This window comes from Pseudophryne corroboree, chromosome 2 (genome assembly GCF_028390025.1).
Source record: "Pseudophryne corroboree isolate aPseCor3 chromosome 2, aPseCor3.hap2, whole genome shotgun sequence".
Lineage (NCBI taxonomy): Eukaryota > Metazoa > Chordata > Amphibia > Anura > Myobatrachidae > Pseudophryne > Pseudophryne corroboree.
The window spans coordinates 100507031-100528022 of NC_086445.1; positions in this window are offsets into that span (position 1 = coordinate 100507031).

Consider the following 20992-nt stretch of genomic DNA (forward strand, 5'->3'; position numbering starts at 1 on the left):
GGGAGGCATGAGAGCTCAAGAGAATAAATAATTTTAGCACAAGGGTTAATGAGTGAATGCAATGTCTGTTTTTTTTCTAAAGGTCTTACTAGTAACTAATTAGGAGGTGAGCTTGGCAAGGTAGTTAATATTGAGTTTATGGAATTTTTCCCAACTCCTGACGGCACAAGTGGAGCTGGGCTGTGCCAGATCACATCACCAATAATTATTCATTACTCATTTATGTTAGGGGGGGTACACACGGAGAGATCCGTGCTTAAAATCTAAGCAATCTTGCTAGATTGCTTAGATTTTAAGCATGGATCTGCCGTGTGTATGCCCCCCACCGTTGTGTGAAGTGAGCGGCCCCCCGTCGGCTTTCCCCCTCGCTCAGCACATCGCGCTGTGCTGAGCGGGGTGAGAGATGTGTGCTGAGCGGTCTGTGTTAAGATCGCTCAGCACACATCTCTCCCGTGAGTACCCCCCTTTACTGATCAAAGGTGACACTGCAGAAAACCCAGGAAAGAAACTGAAAGGTACATTTTTATGTAGAAAACTTTTTTTTTTACATAAATCAACACCTTAGCAAGGCACTTCCACGTCCTGGGCCTGCAAACAGACTTGAATTAACAACAAGGAAACTAGGGTGTTCACCTCAGTGGTGCCGAGACGGCGGGGTGTACACTAATTACCTGGGCCCTGGCTACTGGAGGGGTCCAACAGGCGCCTGTGTCTGCTACACCCCCTTCCTCTGGAGTATGGGGGTCATTCTGAGTTGTTCGCTCGCTAGCTGCTTTTAGCAGCATTGCACACGCTAGGCCGCCGCCCTCTGGGAGTGTATCTTAGCTTAGCAGAATTGCGAACGAAACATTAGCAGAACTGCTACTAAATAATTCTTTGCAGTTTCTGAGTAGCTCCAGACCTACTCACAGATTGCGATCAGCTCAGTCCGTTTAGTTCCTGGTTTGACGTTACAAACACGCCCTGTGTTCGGCCAGCCACTCCCCCGTTTCTCCAGACACTCCCGCGTTTTTCCCTGACACGCCTGTGTTTTTTAGCACACTCCCGGAAAACGCTCAGTTACCACCCAGAAACGCCCCTTTCCTGTCAATCATTCACCGATCAGCAGAGCGACTGAAAAGCGCCGCAGGAAGCACAGCAAATCTGCTAAGTTTTTAGTTAAATAACTATGTGCATGCGCCCTGCGTGCATTGTGCATGTGCAATTAGCAACAAATCGCAGCATAGCAAAAATCGGCAACGAGCGAACAACTCGGAATGACCCCCTATATCCATGCTGTGGCCGGCGCCATCTTCTCGGTGCTATCTTTGGGAAGGTGGCATCCGCACATTGAAAGCAAAAACTCTGGCACTGTGCTCTCTAGTGGACAGCGTCATCTTCCCAAATATCACTGGGAATATGGCACTGGATGGAGAGGAGGGGCCCATTTCCTGATAAAGTAAGGTAGGAAGTGGGTGCCCTCCGCAGCACCCCCATCTGCCCCCCCCCCCCTGTGGAGTTTACTCCCCCCCCCCCCTCTGTGGAGTTTACTTTCTTTTAAAACAATACAGTACTTACATATAGCCAAGCCCAATTTACTGGGGCCCAGCGTGGCTATCTACACCCCGTTCACCCCTCCACACATAACTACAACATGTCACTGCCCTGGGTTGGGAGTGTTGAGAACTTGGGGGTTCTTCCGATGATCGGGAAGAGGAACCACAGCTGGACCGGAGCACACAGAAGAATGAAGAACTTGTGAGCGATGTTGAAGAAATGAATGAAGATTTGAGAACGATGTTGAAGCACACAGAAGAATGAAGAACTTGTGAGCGATGTTGAAGAAATGAATGAGGATTTGAGGACGATGTTGAAGCACACAGAAGAATGAAGAACTTGTGAGTGATGCTGAAGAAATAAATGAGGATTTGAGATTCAGTGTAACTCTGGAAGTATGGGAGGCGTTCCACTTAGGGATACCCTGTAATACTGGAAGTACAGGAGGTGTCCCTCTGAGAGATACACTGTAACGCTGGTAACGCAGAGAATGTCCCACTGAGTGATACACTGTAATGCTGGTAGCACAGGGAATGTCCCACTGAAAGATACTCTGCAACGCTGGTAGCACAGGGAATGTTCCACTGAGTGATACACTGCAACGCTGGTAGCACAGGGAATGTCCCACTGAAAGATACTCTGCAACGCTGGTAGCACAGGGAATGTCCCACTGAAAGATACTCTGTAACTCTGGAACACAGGAGACGTTCAGCTTGAGAACACACTGAACGCTGCTAGCACTGGTGATCATTGGAAAAGACGATACTCAGGCGCCGGGGCTCTGTACGGCGTCTGCCTTTGAACTTCCCGCCCTCTCCCGATTGGCGGAAAGGGCCGATGATGTCACCCGCTCACCACGCTCTCGTGGATGCTGGGCGCAATGGCGGTGCCCACACCCCGGGAACCCGCCGGAGGCAGCGCCAGCAAGACGCGACGACCCGGAGCCCACCGGGGGCGACGACCGCCGGGAGACCCAGCGCACCTGGAGCGGTAAGCGCGGCAGCCGCAGCGCCGCGAGTGTGACAGTACCCCCTCCTCTAGGAGTGGCCCCTGGACACTTTCCTGGTTTCGTTGGATGTTTAGAATGAAAGATCCGGACTAGTCGGGGAGCAGTGACTTCAGAAGCTTTGACCCAGCTCCTCTCCTCAGGACCATAACCTTTCCATTCTACCAGATACTGTAAATTCTTGTGAAGATAACGAGAGTCAAGAATAGTTTTGATTTCAAATTCTGTTCCAGCTTCAGTCTCTACCGAGGTTGGGCTAGGAGACTCCGAATGAAACCGATTTAAAATGAGGGGACGAAGGAGAGAAACATGGAAAGAATTTGGTACCCGAAAGTGGGAAGGCAATCCCAATTTGCAGACAACAGGGTTCAGGACTTGCAAAACGGGGTAAGGACCGATGAACCTCGGAGCAAACTTCATAGCGGGTACTCTTAAACGAAGATTGCGGGTAGAGAGCCATACCCTGTCACCAACTTTGTATTGAGGAACTGATCGCCGTTTTCTATCCGCAAAGAATTTGTAGCGGCCAGAGATTTTCTTGAGATTAGCATGAACCCTACTCCAGATTTGACTAAAGTGCCGGAGAGTGGAAGCTGCAGCAAGAACATCCTCTGAAGGAAAAATTGGTAATTCTGGGACTCGTGGATAGAATCCATAATTAATGAAGAATGGGGACTCACCAGTGGAAGAGTGGTACAGATGATTATGGGCAAACTCGGCCCAGGGTAACAGTTCCACCCAATCGTCCTGTGAAGGAGAGAGATAAACGCGGAGAAAAGTTTCTAAATCTTGATTGACACGTTCAGTTTGCCCATTGGTTTGTGGATGGTAAGCAGATGAGAACTTGAGTTTTATTTGTAAGGCTGAGCAGAGGGCCCTCCAAAATCTTGCAGTGAACTGTACCCCTCGATCAGAGACTATCTCCCGAGGTAACCCGTGCAGGCGGAAGTGTTCACGAATAAATAGTAAAGCTAACTTGGGAGCCGTTGGTATACCGGTGAACGGAACAAAATGTGCCATTTTTGAAAAGCGGTCAATAATCACCCAGATGGTATTGTAACCCTTGGAGAGGGGTAATTTGGTAATAAAGTCCATAGAAATATGGGTCCAGGGTTTCTTAGGAATGGACAGTGGACAAAGCAACCCCGCAGGAGGCAGACGAAGAGTTTTGTGCTGAGCACATTGAGGACATGAATTGACATAATCTTGTATATCCTTCTTCATGGTGTACCACCAATATGACCTTCGTAGAAATTCACACATTTTTTGAACACCAGGATGACCGGAAAACTTGGAGATATGAGCCCACTGCAGTAACTTTGGTCGAAATTCAACTGGTACAGACATTCTCCCAGGAGGAGGACCCAGAGGTGGGAGCTGCTGAAAAAGAGACTAGACTGAGAATTAAACTCTTTTCAAAGGAATTCTCCTCATCCGAGGCCGTTAAAGAATGAGACAGAGCATCAGCCTTAGCGTTAAGAGTCCTGGCCCGGTACTTAATAACGAACGAGACCTGAGTGAAGAAGAGCGCCCATCTAGCTTGACGGGGATTCAAGCACTGGGTCGTCTTCATATACAACAAGTTCTTGTGATCGGTGTAAATAGTAATTAGGTGTTTAGCACCTTCCAGTAAGTACTTCCATTCTTCTAGGGCAGATTTTATTGCTATAAGTTCCTGATCTCCAATGGTGTAGTTTCGTTCAGCAGGAGAGAACTTACGAGAATGGAAACCACATGGATGTAACTTCCCATCAGAAGAGTACTGTGAAAGGACGGCCCCGATGCCTACTGAGGAAGCATAGACTTCCAAGAAGAATGGTTTTGAGAAATTCGGTTGTTGGAGTACCGAAGCAGACATAAAGGCTGATTTCAACCGGGCAAACGCTACTACAGCTTCGGAAGACCAGAGACTTGGGTCAGACCCCTTTTTGGTTAGGGCAGTAATGGGTACAACGATTGTAGAAAATCCCTTAATGAATTTCCGGTAGTAATTTGCAAAGCCCAGGAATCTTTGTACCGCTTTCAAGGAGAGAGGCTAAGTCCAGTCCCGAATGGCAGTGAGTTTTTCCGGATCCATGCGAAGCTCCGTACCCGAGATGACATAACCGAGGAACGGAATTGAAGGGACCTCAAAGATACATTTGGAAATCTTGTCGTAGAGACGATTCCTTCGTAAGCGAAGAAGTACTTCTTTGACCTGTACTCTGTGCTCTGCAAGATTCTTAGAAAATATCAGAATGTCATCCAAGTATACCACTACGCTTTGGTATAACATATCTCGGAAGATTTCATTTACAAATCCCTGAAAAACGGCAGGGGCATTGCTGAGGCCAAACGGCATTACCAGATCACAAAATGGAAAATGGTACTGTTTTTTCTTGCGCACAAATGGGCAGCTCTAATGAACTAGAGAAAATGGGATCACACCCAAGATCCCCCACACTAATACAGCAAAAAAAATTCTTAACTCCAGTTCATATGTGCGCCCCAATAAGCAAAATGGTGAATGATAAGAATAAAATGTACTCCCCTGGTTTAACACTCCTCTTCACAACTCCATTTTCCTTCCAGAGTGATGTTTATAACATGAAAGGGAAGAGAAAATGCAAAAATCCTTGTGTAGTATTGTTTGGATATAAATGCACATTCAAAGGTGGTTAACAAATCATCACACCAGTAGTGATATGTAATTTATATCGGGGTCTTCACCCCCTAAATCAAACCACTCACAGTCGTGAGGAAAAGGAGAGGCATAAATAATCATTCATTGATGAAACACCGTCACCATAAATTTCAGGGGATGCCCCCTTCAGCAAAGGACTCACAGGAAAATAATATAAGTAAGGCGTGATAAACACTTCATCCTCATAACTCCATCACATAAGGAAATTGAGAGACAGGGGATATCCCCTTCACCAAAAAACTCACAATCTGAGACTTGTATAAAATGCAAAGCAGGTGGGTCTTTATTTTCCTCTGAGATTCACAATCAGCTTCCAAGATAAATCCTCAATGTAAAACGAGAGAATATACCGGTTGTGGATAATATAAAACACTTTATTAAAAATTTGTTTCTAAAAGAAGAACTTTAGAGGGCATACCCGGGTTGGAGAGACATCCAGGAATATGATGATATAAGCATGAAAAACGGGGCCCCGTTTCAGCAGTCCCAGAATCCTCTCCTTGCCAAGTAACGTCCCTCTTAGTAACACAGGTGCCCCCACCAACGCGTTTCAATCCTTCCAGTAAATGAGTAATGCAATACAGATGTGCATAATTGATGATTCCAACCCTCCCTCTGTAAAACCAGAAAATGGCGTCCGCCCCACTTCCGCCGGCGGCGTAACGCGTGATCTTCCGTATCCTCCTGTGTGCCACTCGACAGTGGCCCAGGTCTTTGGTTCCGCATGATTTGCGGAGTGTGGGTTGCCATAGTAACCTAAGGCACCTTAAAGTCCGTGGCCATATTGGTTACTATGGCAACCCACACTCCGCAAATCATGCGGAACCAAAGACCTGGGCCGAAAGAGACAGAAGATCGTGGGACGCACTTCCGGTGAGAGCGGAACTGATATTACCCACAGAGACACTGTCGAGTGGCACACAGGAGGATACGGAAGATCACGCGTTACGCCGCCGGCGGAAGTGGGGCGGACGCCATTTTCTCGATCGGACGGAAGTGACTAAGCGGCCATATTGCGATGGGCATGGATGGAGCCGGGAACTGGGACTATGAATTGTTTAGAAGACTATACCCAATAGAGACTAATGTTTATGGTTATACAGAGGGAGGGTTGGAATCATCAATATGCACATCTGTATTGCATTACTCATTTACTGGGTATAAATTGCACACACTTCAGGTTACCCCATACACCTTGAAAGAAGAAGATAGATATACACCATCTAGCGCTAAGGAGAATACCACATTCACAATATATTTTCTAAAGGACTCCACACACAAACGTCAGCCACCAGTAGGAATAATAACAGTTTGGTAGTACTTAACGTTTAGGAAAGTGGTCAACATGAAAGCAGGTTTTTCTTAATCCATGGGTTTCGACAGTTTTATCATGTGAAAAGAAAAAAGGCGTATAATTGTGCAGATTATTTCAAGTGGTTTACAGGTTTTATTAAATGGTTCCACTTACAAGCGTAGACTTTGAATTGAGCCTGATTAAGTTCCAAGACTGGCAAAATACGGCAGCAAACAGGTACAGCAATTTTCAAGGTCGTGATAGATTTTTCATGCAGACTCCATAATGGGAATGCACAGTACCATAAAGAAGAAATAAAAATAGTGCGAGTATGTAAAAACAAACCAAAGTTTTAATACACATATGCACTTACAGACACTTGACAGAAATACAGCATAACGGTTCCCCACTGGCAAGACAGCAAAGGTAAGTTCCTGATGTCCGAGGAATTATCCAGTTCTCACTTCCGGAATGTGAGTACTGTACCGAACCAAAGATCTTTAAGCCACGCGGGGTGTCCCTTCTAAAGCCACGCTAGACGCGTTTCAGACCGAGGTCCTTCATCAGTAGCATGGCTTATACTCTCCCAGAACCTCCTTATATTAAGGGGAAGCAGGTGCTTCAAATTGCTGCTAATCGGTATTCTCCTCACGTCCGGCATGTACGGCACAACCGGAACCGGACGTGACGTCATGGTTTGCGTTCCATGCAAGCAGGAAGTCCTCCACATGCGTTCCACATATCGTGGAACCGGAAGTGATGTAACATTTTTCATTCCGCTTGATTAGGGGAGATTTTAATGCGTTCCACGGTTCATTTATCATGATAGAATTACAAACGGAAGTCCATATATAAGTTCCTCACACAGCCGGTGCTAAATAATCACATGACACAGGTATTAATAAAGGTACAGAATATATAAAAAGAACATGTATTTTGTATTTGTAAAACCATATATTTGTTAAAAAGACATATATATTAAAAAAACAGAAGACAAATTTCATCACGAATACCAAAGGAATAATTTAATAAAATGATTAGAGCATATGTATATATAAAAAAATTATATACATAAATATACAAAGTCTATTCAAAATTACATATTATGAAAAAAGGCTTGCTAAGTTAAAAAGCATTTAAGCTCGAAATCCACATTCAAGCCCTTGGGTGCAAGGGTGCTTAGAGAATGTACCCACCGCATCTCAGCTTGAGATAGTCGTTTATCTATGTCGCGGCTTCTGGGTTTGGGTAATATTAATTGAATACCCCAAAAATTCATTATAAAACATTCCTTTGATTCGTGATGTTTATGAAAGTGTGCAGAGACATTGTGAGTTAAAAGAGATTTCCGGATGTTATAAATATGTTCGGCTGCTCTCACTTTTAGTTTTCTAGTTGTCTTACCCACATAAAACAACCCGCAAGTGCATTGTAGAAGATACACAACGTTTTTAGAATGGCAGGTAATAAATTCATTAATTGGATATATTTTATTCCCAATGTTTAAACTACTACATTTTTTCTCTTTAATTTTCACAGTCTTACACATAAGGCAATCTCCACATCGATGGAAGCCCTTTGTTCTGATGCTCTGTCTAATCTCTGTTGTTAAGTTACTTTTAACTAGGTGATCTTTTAAAGAGGGTGCCTTCCTATAGACAAAAGTTGGTTTATTGGGGATTGCGCTACCTATAATTGGGTCTTGTTGTAATAATTTCCAATTATTACTAATGACCCTTTCTATCTCACGGTGACAATTACTGTATTGGCTGAAAAAAGCCCATTCATGTTTGTTGTATTTTCCATTATCCTGTTTTGTGTTTGTCTTCAAAAGATCTTTTCTTTCAACTCTGTTTATTCTTTCTCTAGCATTTTTCAAAAGATCATCAGAGTAACCCTTTGCACTTAATCTAGATGATACCTCGTCAAGTTGCATCTCACATACATGGTCGTCTGTGCAATTACGCTTGATCCTGGAAAATTGCCCGAATGGAATTGCAGTCAGCCAGTTTTTATGATGCTGGCTGGAAATGTTAATAAAACTATTTGAGTCCGTCTTTTTTCTAAAAGTTTTAGTTTTTAAAAGGCCATCCTCAATATATAGGTTAAGATCTAGAAAGGACACTTCCAGAGGACTACAAGAGAAAGTAAATACAATCGAAAAAGAATTTGAATTAAGATCTGTGCACCACTGATTAAAAAGATCCACCCCACCCCTCCATATAAAAAGCACATCATCGATGAATCGATGCCAGGACACCAGGCCCGCAGCCAGCGCGCCACCCTGCCATATAGCCTGATCTTCCCAATAGGCCATATATAGGTTGGCGTAGCTGGGGGCGAACCTGGTGCCCATAGCAGTGCCCACGGACTGTAAATAAAAAGACCCCTCAAATAAAAAATAATTATTTGTAAGGATGAAATTAATACTATCTAAAATAAATTTCTTTAAATTAGAATCTAAAGTGCTTTTGTCCAAAAAGTGGGATACTGCCACCAAACCCTTTTCTCTATCTATTATAGTATAGAGTGTGCTTACGTCAGCACTACAAAGCAGATCATCCTTCTGCCAAGTGTATGGAGCCAATTTCCTTAGAATATCACCAGTGTCCTTTAAATAAGCTTTTGTTTCTAATACTAAAGGTTGAAGGTAATGATCAACCATAGCAGATAGATTACTTGTAATGCTATTGCAACCGGAGATAATAGGTCTTCCCGGGGGGTGTAGGGGGTCCTTGTGCACTTTCGGGAGAACATATATACAAGGGATAGTTGGTTCCTTGATATTTAAAAAATCAAACTCACTCTTATTAATAACTTTATTATTCAAAGCTTCAGAAGTTAGCTCTAAGAGAGCTTTACTAATTCTAGAGGTGGGGTCATTCTTAAGTTTTTTGTATGTATCACCATTCCCCAATTGTTTATTTATTTCCCCTATATAAGCATCCCGTGTTAATAAAACCACCCCTCCACCCTTATCTGCAGGTTTTATAATTAATGAACTGTCATCTTTAAGTGTCTTTAACGCAATAACCTCTTTTTTGGACAGGTTACACTTCTTATTTCTCCGGAAATTATTAGCTTTATTATTCTGTTCCCTTTGTATTATTTTATTAATTTCCTCACATACCACATTATTGAAACAGTCTAAATGGGACAATAGGGGTACTCAGTATGGCAATAACCATAACCCTCGGATACAAATAGGGCATAATAGACGAGATACTAAGACTAGGGGAACCAATAGGCGAGAAAGAATTAACTCTGATTATACCCGGTTCAACCATCTAAATAGATTTTCAGCCTTGGAAAATCAGGAACAGCAGCAATCCCATGAAGTAGAACGGTCTTCTTTTTTATGGGACCGCAGGACCCCAAGGACGAAATATTAGCTATTAAGAAAACTAAGAGGGGAAAAAGAGCAGGTCAGAAACATAAACAAAAATCCAAATCAAAGTCTCAGAGAAGTAAAACATCTAGTATTTTGCTAACTGCAAATACTGATGAAACTATTGGCACTGATTCCGCTAAAGGTAAAGTGTTTAATCTCACAGATAGAGAGCTAACTGAGGAAGAATTGAGTGTCCTACAGAAAGGACTCAAATTTGCACCTTCGTTTCATCCTAATTCTTTTAATTTATTCATAGATGTGCAGAAGTACATAAGAAAGCTCACTATCAAACGTTTCTTTCTTAATAAAGAGAGAGAAGATGGCCTACAAAGTATTGAGCCCACTAATCCATCTAAATTCAAACCACCATCCACCTTTTATCCATCCAATTTTAAAGGAAGTTTTTTAGACTGTTTCAATAATGTGGTATGTGAGGAAATTAATAAAATAATACAAAGGGAACAGAATAATAAAGCTAATAATTTCCGGAGAAATAAGAAGTGTAACCTGTCCAAAAAAGAGGTTATTGCATTAAAGACACTTAAAGATGACAGTTCATTAATTATAAAACCTGCAGATAAGGGTGGAGGGGTGGTTTTATTAACACGGGATGCTTATATAGGGGAAATAAATAAACAATTGGGGAATGGTGATACATACAAAAAACTTAAGAATGACCCCACCTCTAGAATTAGTAAAGCTCTCTTAGAGCTAACTTCTGAAGCTTTGAATAATAAAGTTATTAATAAGAGTGAGTTTGATTTTTTAAATATCAAGGAACCAACTATCCCTTGTATATATGTTCTCCCGAAAGTGCACAAGGACCCCCTACACCCCCCGGGAAGACCTATTATCTCCGGTTGCAATAGCATTACAAGTAATCTATCTGCTATGGTTGATCATTACCTTCAACCTTTAGTATTAGAAACAAAAGCTTATTTAAAGGACACCGGTGATATTCTAAGGAAATTGGCTCCATACACTTGGCAGAAGGATGATCTGCTTTGTAGTGCTGACGTAAGCACACTCTATACTATAATAGATAGAGAAAAGGGTTTGGTGGCAGTATCCCACTTTTTGGACAAAAGCACTTTAGATTCTAATTTAAAGAAATTTATTTTAGATAGTATTAATTTCATCCTTACAAATAATTATTTTTTATTTGAGGGGTCTTTTTATTTACAGTCCGTGGGCACTGCTATGGGCACCAGGTTCGCCCCCAGCTACGCCAACCTATATATGGCCTATTGGGAAGATCAGGCTATATGGCAGGGTGGCGCGCTGGCGGCGGGCCTGGTGTCCTGGCATCGATTCATTGATGATGTGCTTTTTATATGGAGGGGTGGGGTGGATCTTTTTAATCAGTGGTGCACAGATCTTAATTCAAATTCTTTTTCGATTGTATTTACTTTCTCTTGTAGTCCTCTGGAAGTGTCCTTTCTAGATCTTAACCTATATATTGAGGATGGCCTTTTAAAAACTAAAACTTTTAGAAAAAAGACGGACTCAAATAGTTTTATTAACATTTCCAGCCAGCATCATAAAAACTGGCTGACTGCAATTCCATTCGGGCAATTTTCCAGGATCAAGCGTAATTGCACAGACGACCATGTATGTGAGATGCAACTTGACGAGGTATCATCTAGATTAAGTGCAAAGGGTTACTCTGATGATCTTTTGAAAAATGCTAGAGAAAGAATAAACAAAGTTGAAAGAAAAGATCTTTTGAAGACAAACACAAAACAGGATAATGGAAAATACAACAAACATGAATGGGCTTTTTTCAGCCAATACAGTAATTGTCACCGTGAGATAGAAAGGGTCATTAGTAATAATTGGAAATTATTACAACAAGACCCAATTATAGGTAGCGCAATCCCCAATAAACCAACTTTTGTCTATAGGAAGGCACCCTCTTTAAAAGATCACCTAGTTAAAAGTAACTTAACAACAGAGATTAGACAGAGCATCAGAACAAAGGGCTTCCATCGATGTGGAGATTGCCTTATGTGTAAGACTGTGAAAATTAAAGAGAAAAAATGTAGTAGTTTAAACATTGGGAATAAAATATATCCAATTAATGAATTTATTACCTGCCATTCTAAAAACGTTGTGTATCTTCTACAATGCACTTGCGGGTTGTTTTATGTGGGTAAGACAACTAGAAAACTAAAAGTGAGAGCAGCCGAACATATTTATAACATCCGGAAATCTCTTTTAACTCACAATGTCTCTGCACACTTTCATAAACATCACGAATCAAAGGAATGTTTTATAATGAATTTTTGGGGTATTCAATTAATATTACCCAAACCCAGAAGCCGCGACATAGATAAACGACTATCTCAAGCTGAGATGCGGTGGGTACATTCTCTAAGCACCCTTGCACCCAAGGGCTTGAATGTGGATTTCGAGCTTAAATGCTTTTTAACTTAGCAAGCCTTTTTTCATAATATGTAATTTTGAATAGACTTTGTATATTTATGTATATAATTTTTTTATATATACATATGCTCTAATCATTTTATTAAATTATTCCTTTGGTATTCGTGATGAAATTTGTCTTCTGTTTTTTTAATATATATGTCTTTTTAACAAATATATGGTTTTACAAATACAAAATACATGTTCTTTTTATATATTCTGTACCTTTATTAATACCTGTGTCATGTGATTATTTAGCATCGGCTGTGTGAGGAACTTATATATGGACTTCCGTTTGTAATTCTATCATGATAAATGAACCGTGGAACGCATTAAAATCTCCCCTAATCAAGCGGAATGAAAAATGTTACATCACTTCCGGTTCCACGATATGTGGAACGCATGTGGAGGACTTCCTGCTTGTATGGAACGCAAACCATGACGTCACTTCCGGTTCCGGTTGTGCCGTACATGCCGGACGTGAGGAGAATACCGATTAGCAGCAATTTGAAGCACCTGCTTCCCCTTAATATAAGGAGGTTCTGGGAGAGTATAAGCCATGCTACTGATGAAGGACCTCGGTCTGAAACGCGTCTAGCGTGGCTTTAGAAGGGACACCCCGCGTGGCTTAAAGATCTTTGGTTCGGTACAGTACTCACATTCTGGAAGTGAGAACTGGATAATTCCTCGGACATCAGGAACTTACCTTTGCTGTCTTGCCAGTGGGGAACCGTTATGCTGTATTTCTGTCAAGTGTCTGTAAGTGCATATGTGTATTAAAACTTTTGTTTGTTTTTACATACTCGCACTATTTTTATTTCTTCTTTATGGTACTGTGCATTCCCATTATGGAGTCTGCATGAAAAATCTATCACGACCTTGAAAATTGCTGTACCTGTTTGCTGCCGTATTTTGCCAGTCTTGGAACTTAATCAGGCTCAATTCAAAGTCTACGCTTGTAAGTGGAACCATTTAATAAAACCTGTAAACCACTTGAAATAATCTGCACAATTGTACGCCTTTTTTCTTTTCACATGATAAAACTGTCGAAACCCATGGATTAAGAAAAACCTGCTTTCATGTTGACCACTTTCCTAAACGTTAAGTACTACCAAACTGTTATTATTCCTACTGGTGGCTGACGTTTGTGTGTGGAGTCCTTTAGAAAATATATTGTGAATGTGGTATTCTCCTTAGTGCTAGATGGTGTATATCTATCTTCTTCTTTCAAATCACTTATTCTGAGTAACACGGATGCGCTACTCTGATATACATAACTAGCTGCATTATAGGAGGTTTTTTTGCGCACTAAAAACTGGTAACACTTTGTACACCCATACACCTTGACAAAGATCCGTGAAGGATTGAAACGCGTTGGTGGGGGCACCTGTGTTACTAAGAGGGACGTTACTTGGCAAGGAGAGGATTCTGGGACTGCTGAAACGGGGCCCCGTTTTTCATGCTTATATCATCATATTCCTGGATGTCTCTCCAACCCGGGTATGCCCTCTAAAGTTCTTCTTTTAGAAACAAATTTTTAATAAAGTGTTTTATATTATCCACAACCGGTATATTCTCTCGTTTTACATTGAGGATTTATCTTGGAAGCTGATTGTGAATCTCAGAGGAAAATAAAGACCCACCTGCTTTGCATTTTATACAAGTCTCAGATTGTGAGTTTTTTGGTGAAGGGGATATCCCCTGTCTCTCAATTTCCCTATGTGATGGAGTTATGAGGATGAAGTGTTTATCACGCCTTACTTATATTATTTTCCTGTGAGTTCTTTGCTGAAGGGGGCATCCCCTGAAATTTATGGTGACGGTGTTTCATCAATGAATGATTATTTATGCCTCTCCTTTTCCTCAAGACTGTGAGTGGTTTGATTTAGGGGGCATTACCAGATATTCGTAATGCCCGTCCCTGTTATTGAAGGCCATCTTCTATTCGTCCCCCTGTCGGATACGTATCAGATTATAGGCTCCTCTTAAGTCGAGCTTAGTGAAGACGTGGGCTCCACGAACCCTATCAAATAGCTCTGTGATTAGCTGCAAAGGGTATTTGTTCTTAACGGTGATATCGTTTAAGCCACGATAATCAATACATGGTCTTAACCCCCCGTCCTTCTTCTTCACGAAAAAGAAACCTGCTCCAGCCGGGGAGGTAGAGGGGCGAATGAATCCTTTCAGTAGATTAGATTTGATATAGTCCGACATAGCTTGGGTCTCGGGTAATGACAAGGGATATGTGCGTCCCCGGGGTGGCATTTTTCCTGGGATAAGCTCAATGGGACAGTCCCAGGGTCTATGGGGTGGTAACTGATCGGCCGCCTGTTCCGAGAACACATCTGAGAACTCCCAATAGGTCTCCGGAATGAGCTCCTCATCCGACTTGGAAGATGCACGGAGCGGGTAAACAGGAGTGAGACAACTAGAGTGACAAAACGAACTCCAGGACAATATTTGTGACGACTTCCAGTCGACGTGAGGGTTGGAAATTTTAAGCCAAGGTAGACCAAGAACAAGATCGTGAGGCATCTCTGGAATTACTAGAAACTCCAAATGTTCTTGATGCAGAGCTCCGACCTGCAGCTTGATTGGCTCTGTGCGACTTGTAATAAGACCATTAGATATTTTGGTACCATTGATGGCAGTCAACGTAATAGGTCGTTTGACAGATTGTAACTGTAAACCCAGACTCTGAACACAAGAAAGAGAAACAAAATTCCCTAAGTCCAGCAGGGCCTTAACAGGTTTGGCTATAGACTCAGAAAACAGAGACACGGAGAGTAAACAATCCACTGTCGGAGAAGATTTAGATGTAACCCCTAACTTGACTCCTCCGGAACAAGCTAGGCCTGCCCGTTTCCCGGACGGGACTTGCAGAACTTGATAAAGTGATCCGTGGCTCCATAGTAGAGGCAGAGTTTACCCTCATGACGGCGCTGTCGTTCCTCCGGGGACACTCGGGATCGGTTGATTTGCATGGGTTCGTCCGGACTCGGGGTAACTGTTTGCTTAGGCGGGAGAAGCCGGAATCTGGATCGATCCGACTGACTACGTTCACCACCTCATTCCTGCATGCGAAGATCCACCTTGACACAGAGTGAGATCAACTCTTCTAAAGGATCTGGCAGATCCCTAGTGACCAGCTCGTCCTTCAGACAGTCAGAGAGCCCGTTCCAGAAAGCGGCCCTGAGAGCATCATTATTCCAGCGTAGTTCTGAGGCAAGGGTCTGGAAGTGAACCACATACTGTCCCACAGAATGAGATCCTTGACGGACTCGGAGCAGGTCCGAGGAAGCAGCTGTCGTTCTGCCGGGCTCATCAAAAATCCTTCGGAATGACGCAATGAAATTAGTGTAACTGGAAACCAATGGGTCAGATCGTTCCCACATCGGAGACACCCAATCCAATGCTGAACCTTCAAGCAAGGAAATAATGTATGCCACTTTGGACCTATCCGTGGGGAAATTGTGTGAGAGAAGTTCAAAATGCACCTCGCATTGGTTGAGAAAACCACGGCAATTCTTTGGATTCCCATTATAGCGAGAGGGAGTGGGAATCTGAAGGCGTGACCTGGTTCCAGACGAAGATTGAACCACTACTGGAGCGGGTACTGGAGCAGGAGCCGGAACTACTGAAGCCAGGGAGGCCTGAATTTGATCCAGCCGGCCGGATAATTCCTGGAGATACTGCATCACCTGGCTCTGTGCTGCCTCCTGACACTGAACTCGGGAAGCCAAGTTTTGGATGGCGCTTGACTCTGGGTTCCGATCCCCCGGGTCCATGTGGCCTGAGTATACTGTCACTGACCTGGGTTGGGAGTGTTGAGAACTCGGGGGTTCTTCTGATGATCGGGAAGAGGAACCACAGCTGGACCGGAGCAGGGATGGCCGGATGTAGGTTTTCCTCATGCAGAACTTAGCCGTTGTAACTGACGTGTAATGCAAAAGAATTAGTTGTGGCCAAGGCTTGGGGGCGATGCTGAAGTACACAGAAGAATGAAGAACTTGTGAGCGATGCTGAAGAAATGAATGAAGATTTGAGAACGATCTTGAAGCACACAGAAGAATGAAGAACTTGTGAGCGATGTTGAAGAAATGAATGAAGATTTGAGAACGATGTTGAAGCACACAGAAGAATGAAGAACTTGTGAGCGATGTTGAAGAAATGAATGAGGATTTGAGGACGATGTTGAAGCACACAGAAGAATGAAGAACTTGTGAGTGATGCTGAAGAAATAAATGAGGATTTGAGATTCAGTGTAACTCTGGAAGAATGGGAGGCGTTCCACTTAGGGATACCCTGTAATACTGGAAGTACAGGAGGTGTCCCTCTGAGAGATACACTGTAACGCTGGTAACGCAGAGAATGTCCCACTGAGTGATACACTGTAACGCTGGTAGCACAGGGAATGTCCCACTGAAAGATACTCTGCAACGCTGGTAGCACAGGGAATGTCCCACTGAAAGATACTCTGTAACGCTGGAACACAGGAGACGTTCAGCTTGAGAACACACTGAACGCTGCTAGCACTGGTGATCATTGGAAAAGACGATACTCAGGCGCCGGGGCTCTGTACGGCGTCTGCCTTTGAACTTCCCGCCCTCTCCCGATTGGCGGAAGGGGCCAATGACGTCACCCACTCACCACGCTCTCGTGGATGCTGGGCGCAATGGCGGCGCCCACACCCCGGGAACCCGCCGGAGGCAGCGCCAGCAAGACGCGACGACCTGGAGCCCACCGGGGGCGACGACCGCCGGGAGACCCAGCGCACCCGGAGCGGTAAGCGCAGCAGCCGCAGCGCCGCGAGTGTGACACAACATGAGCATGGGAGGCACTGTGGCATAATGTGAACTGGGGGCACACATGTGGCGCTGAGAGCATTTACACATTATACTTTTTAATAACATCGCCAGCATATTATGGACAATTTTGTTGGTAGTTGCCCCCAAAAGTTATTTACTCTGGGGCCTCCACAAGCTTTAATCTGCCTCGCCTGTAATTTACCACCCCCGGATCACAACACATGGAAGCATGCCCTTCCAGCTGTAGGTTGATGCCACAGGGACCTCACGGACCCACGATTCCTAGTATTATCTCCCCATTCTGCTTGCTTCACTAGGAAGTAGACGGAATGCGAGAAATCTACCCACTCTTAGGTGTCTACCCTAAAACTTGGGTGTCTCCAAGACTTTCCGGGAGACTAGGTAAGTATGCACTGGATGCACCCACTAGTTCCGGCCCTGGGATCAATACAGAAACATATGCACACCTTTGCACGGCAAATAAAGTATTTGTAAATAGAATCCTTTTAATGTTGATCTGATATATAACAAGCAGGGTAGCTTTAACTGTAATATTGAACAAACAATCATTAACAAACAAGCTATAATTTTATTTTATAAAGTTAGTTGTCAAGGTTACCTGCAGTTATCTGCTTCTCAAATCGCAGCTGCTGGAATGCATTGAAACACATCTACAGTTATAGATTTATTAATAGCTTTACTTATAGTGAAAATAGCACTCAGGTGTGCCCTATAGTTTGCCCCCTATACATAAACAACATGTGTTATGCTTAAATAGACAATTATATATTTTTACATACATTTATATCTTGTGGTAACAATTCCTGCTCTTCATAATTCTTAGTACAGTTTGAAACTAACCATACTTGATAATGACAATGTTTCCTTAGTCAGTGACAGCCATGACGCAGGTTTAATAAACCTTATGTCTATAAATAAGATTACAAAAACTATCAGCTAATCCAGGTTGCTTTGACTACTTATACTTTTGATATGTTATTAAGTAATGGGTGGAAACATTGGAAAGCTCATTTATCCACAAAGAGTTTCAGAAGAATAATGAACTCCATGTAATTGGTTCAAGATGTATGACAACACTCTGGGGTATATTTACTAAAGATCAGTTTTTAGCAGTGTTGTTTTTGTCAGTTCTATTCAAAATCAATTACAAGTAGACCTCAAAAATCAACCAAAATCCGGATACCACTTCCTAGAACTTCTGAATATGTGGATATGCTGCAAGATTAGTTGGCAGAAATGAATATTACAGCCGAGACGCAAATTATCTTCTCAAAGTACCGAGAAACCTAAATCTAAATGTTACCGCGTTATCATCATCCCTAAATTGCACAATATACGTATTCAGTTTTGAAAGCTATACGGGGGCTTAGTAGCAGCCTGCGAGGTGTAGGCATGGGCGTGATTCTGGCGGGACTGCCCATATTTTTAGAGTGGCCTTTTAACCACTTAACTGGCATGGTCAGATTACACGCAACCGTGCTGCCCCACTGTATCCCCCATTTTTTTGACGAGGAGATCCGTTCTACAGATGTGCATAATGTAATATTTAAATATTGAAAAAATACTTCTAAAACTATAAAAAAATATTTAAAGAGACTTCCGGTGGGCGGACCTGGAACCAGGTTGCATCTTACAGAGCTCTCTGCCCTCTGCAAATACACACCGTGTATCCACATACTTACGGAGGTGCTTCACCTTCCATTTCTGCAGCAGAGGAGTGGGAAATAGTGGTGGACAAGAGGATACTTCTCCCGGCTCTCCACCGACCTGTCCACGCTGGATTTCTGCACTTGATTAAGTGCTCCTGCCCACGGCTGCCATCTTGTATGCGGCCGGGCATCTCCACAGCTTCCCCCCGCTCCTCCTCTCCGTCCCTGGAACAGAAACACCCACCGCTGGGCTAACGAATGCGGAGCCCTGCATGCGGCGACCAAGATCTCTCTCCCCTCTGGCTGAGTGGTCAGCAGTCTCGTGTGGCTGGTGGTGGGTCCGTACTTGTGGCTTGTGATGGGACGTCCTCATGCGGCAGCGCACACCGCCCGGTATCAGCACTGTCCTAACCACCATCCACTGGCTCCCCTAAAGTGATCCCGCTCTCTCCCTGCTATTTCTCCCCAAACCTGACACTGACCCTGTTTTCTCACTGCTGCTCTCATCCAGATCTAAAGCTGCAGACGGCTGTTTGCAGTACCCAGCCTGCAGCATATTCATACATATACAGTGCAGTGAATCCCCATAGGATTAACTAAGGGATCCTGCACCCCCTGTATTGTGGCTCTGCTCTCTCTTTACTGGCCGCTCAGTTAACGCAGCTGGCCACTGATCCCCACATGCTATCTACAACGGGATCACCTCATAAAAGGGAAGACAATATATGTTACAAGTTGATGGCAGTCCTCTGGTTGTAGAATATTTGTTTAAGTGTGGTGTGTGGAGACAGAGAAAACCACTTGCTACTTAAATGAGCCTTCTGTCCTTTTATAACAAGCTCAACCACCTGCAGCGACTGTCGATTGGACCGAGAGCTGGTATCAGGGTGCGATGAAACCTGAAAACCTGACCTGCTGTTCTATTTACCCCTCCGACTTTGCAACTTTTACATTAGTCTTCTACTAACAGAGCACTATTATTATGGATAAATATGTGGCAAGACTGCAACGGGTCATGAACGGCCCTACTTCTTCTCCAAGATCCCCGAGTTTGGAAGACCCACTAGATACCATCTTAGCCTCCAACTCATTTAGTGCTTCATCAGTACAGAAAGCGAAAGAAATTTCAGTTATCTCTCCACTGTTGAATGCTAAGCTAGCTCCTCTAACAGATGCCATAGAGACCGCTATCTCTCAGCTGAAATAACACTCGACAAGGTTGGATGAGGCAGAAGAGTGAATCTAGTCCTTGGAGGATGAACTTCACGACGCAAAAACCACCATAACTTCTCACGAATCAACTATCACCATAATGAATGACAAGCTAGAAGATATTGAAAACAGGAACAGGCGGAATAATTTGTGCTTGATCGGAGTACCGGAATCTGTTAAAAGCAGGGATCTGCTTCATCTGGTTACTACATGGTTGCCTGAAGCCTTGAAATGGACAATGCTCCTATTATTGTGGAACGAGCCCATAGAATAATTCCAGACCGCAATGTCACTCAATGGCAGAAGCCTAGACCTGTTATTTTCAAGTTGCTGAATTATTTGGATAAGGTCAAGATCCTGGATGCCTACCGCAAAAGAAGTGATCTCCTGTATGAAGGCTCTAAACTCCTCCTATTTCAGAACTTCTACCAGGTTTCTCCCCGAAGAAGAGAATTCTCACCCATTTGCAAAGCTTTATTCGATAACAACATCCGTTTTGCTTTACTCTACCCGGCGAAGCTGAGAGTGATTCACAATGACAAACCAATATATTTTGATGATATTAAACCCGCCCAGAACTTTGTTCATTCCCTCACCTCGCCTTCTCCATGCTCTGCAACGGGGGGAAAATGACTGATATTGCCAGAAGTATTGATCGTGATTATGCTTCTCTTTGTATATTCTGAAAATGCAGGAGATGTTTTCTTGCTCGATTTGTTGCATACTTTGCTGATACTTGTGCTGTTCTTTTTATGTTGGAATTTGTGTTATTGGTAAGGTGGCTGTGGACACCGCCACTTGCCATTTATTGTTCATCTCATCTTTTTATTAGTTTTGTGATTATTGAGGGTGCTGGTGAACCCTCTTATTGGGATCCTAATATAAGAAAACATAATGTAATGCATATTAGGATAATTATGTTGCTTAGTTATATATTAACAGTTGAAATTTTTTATTTGTTTCACAAA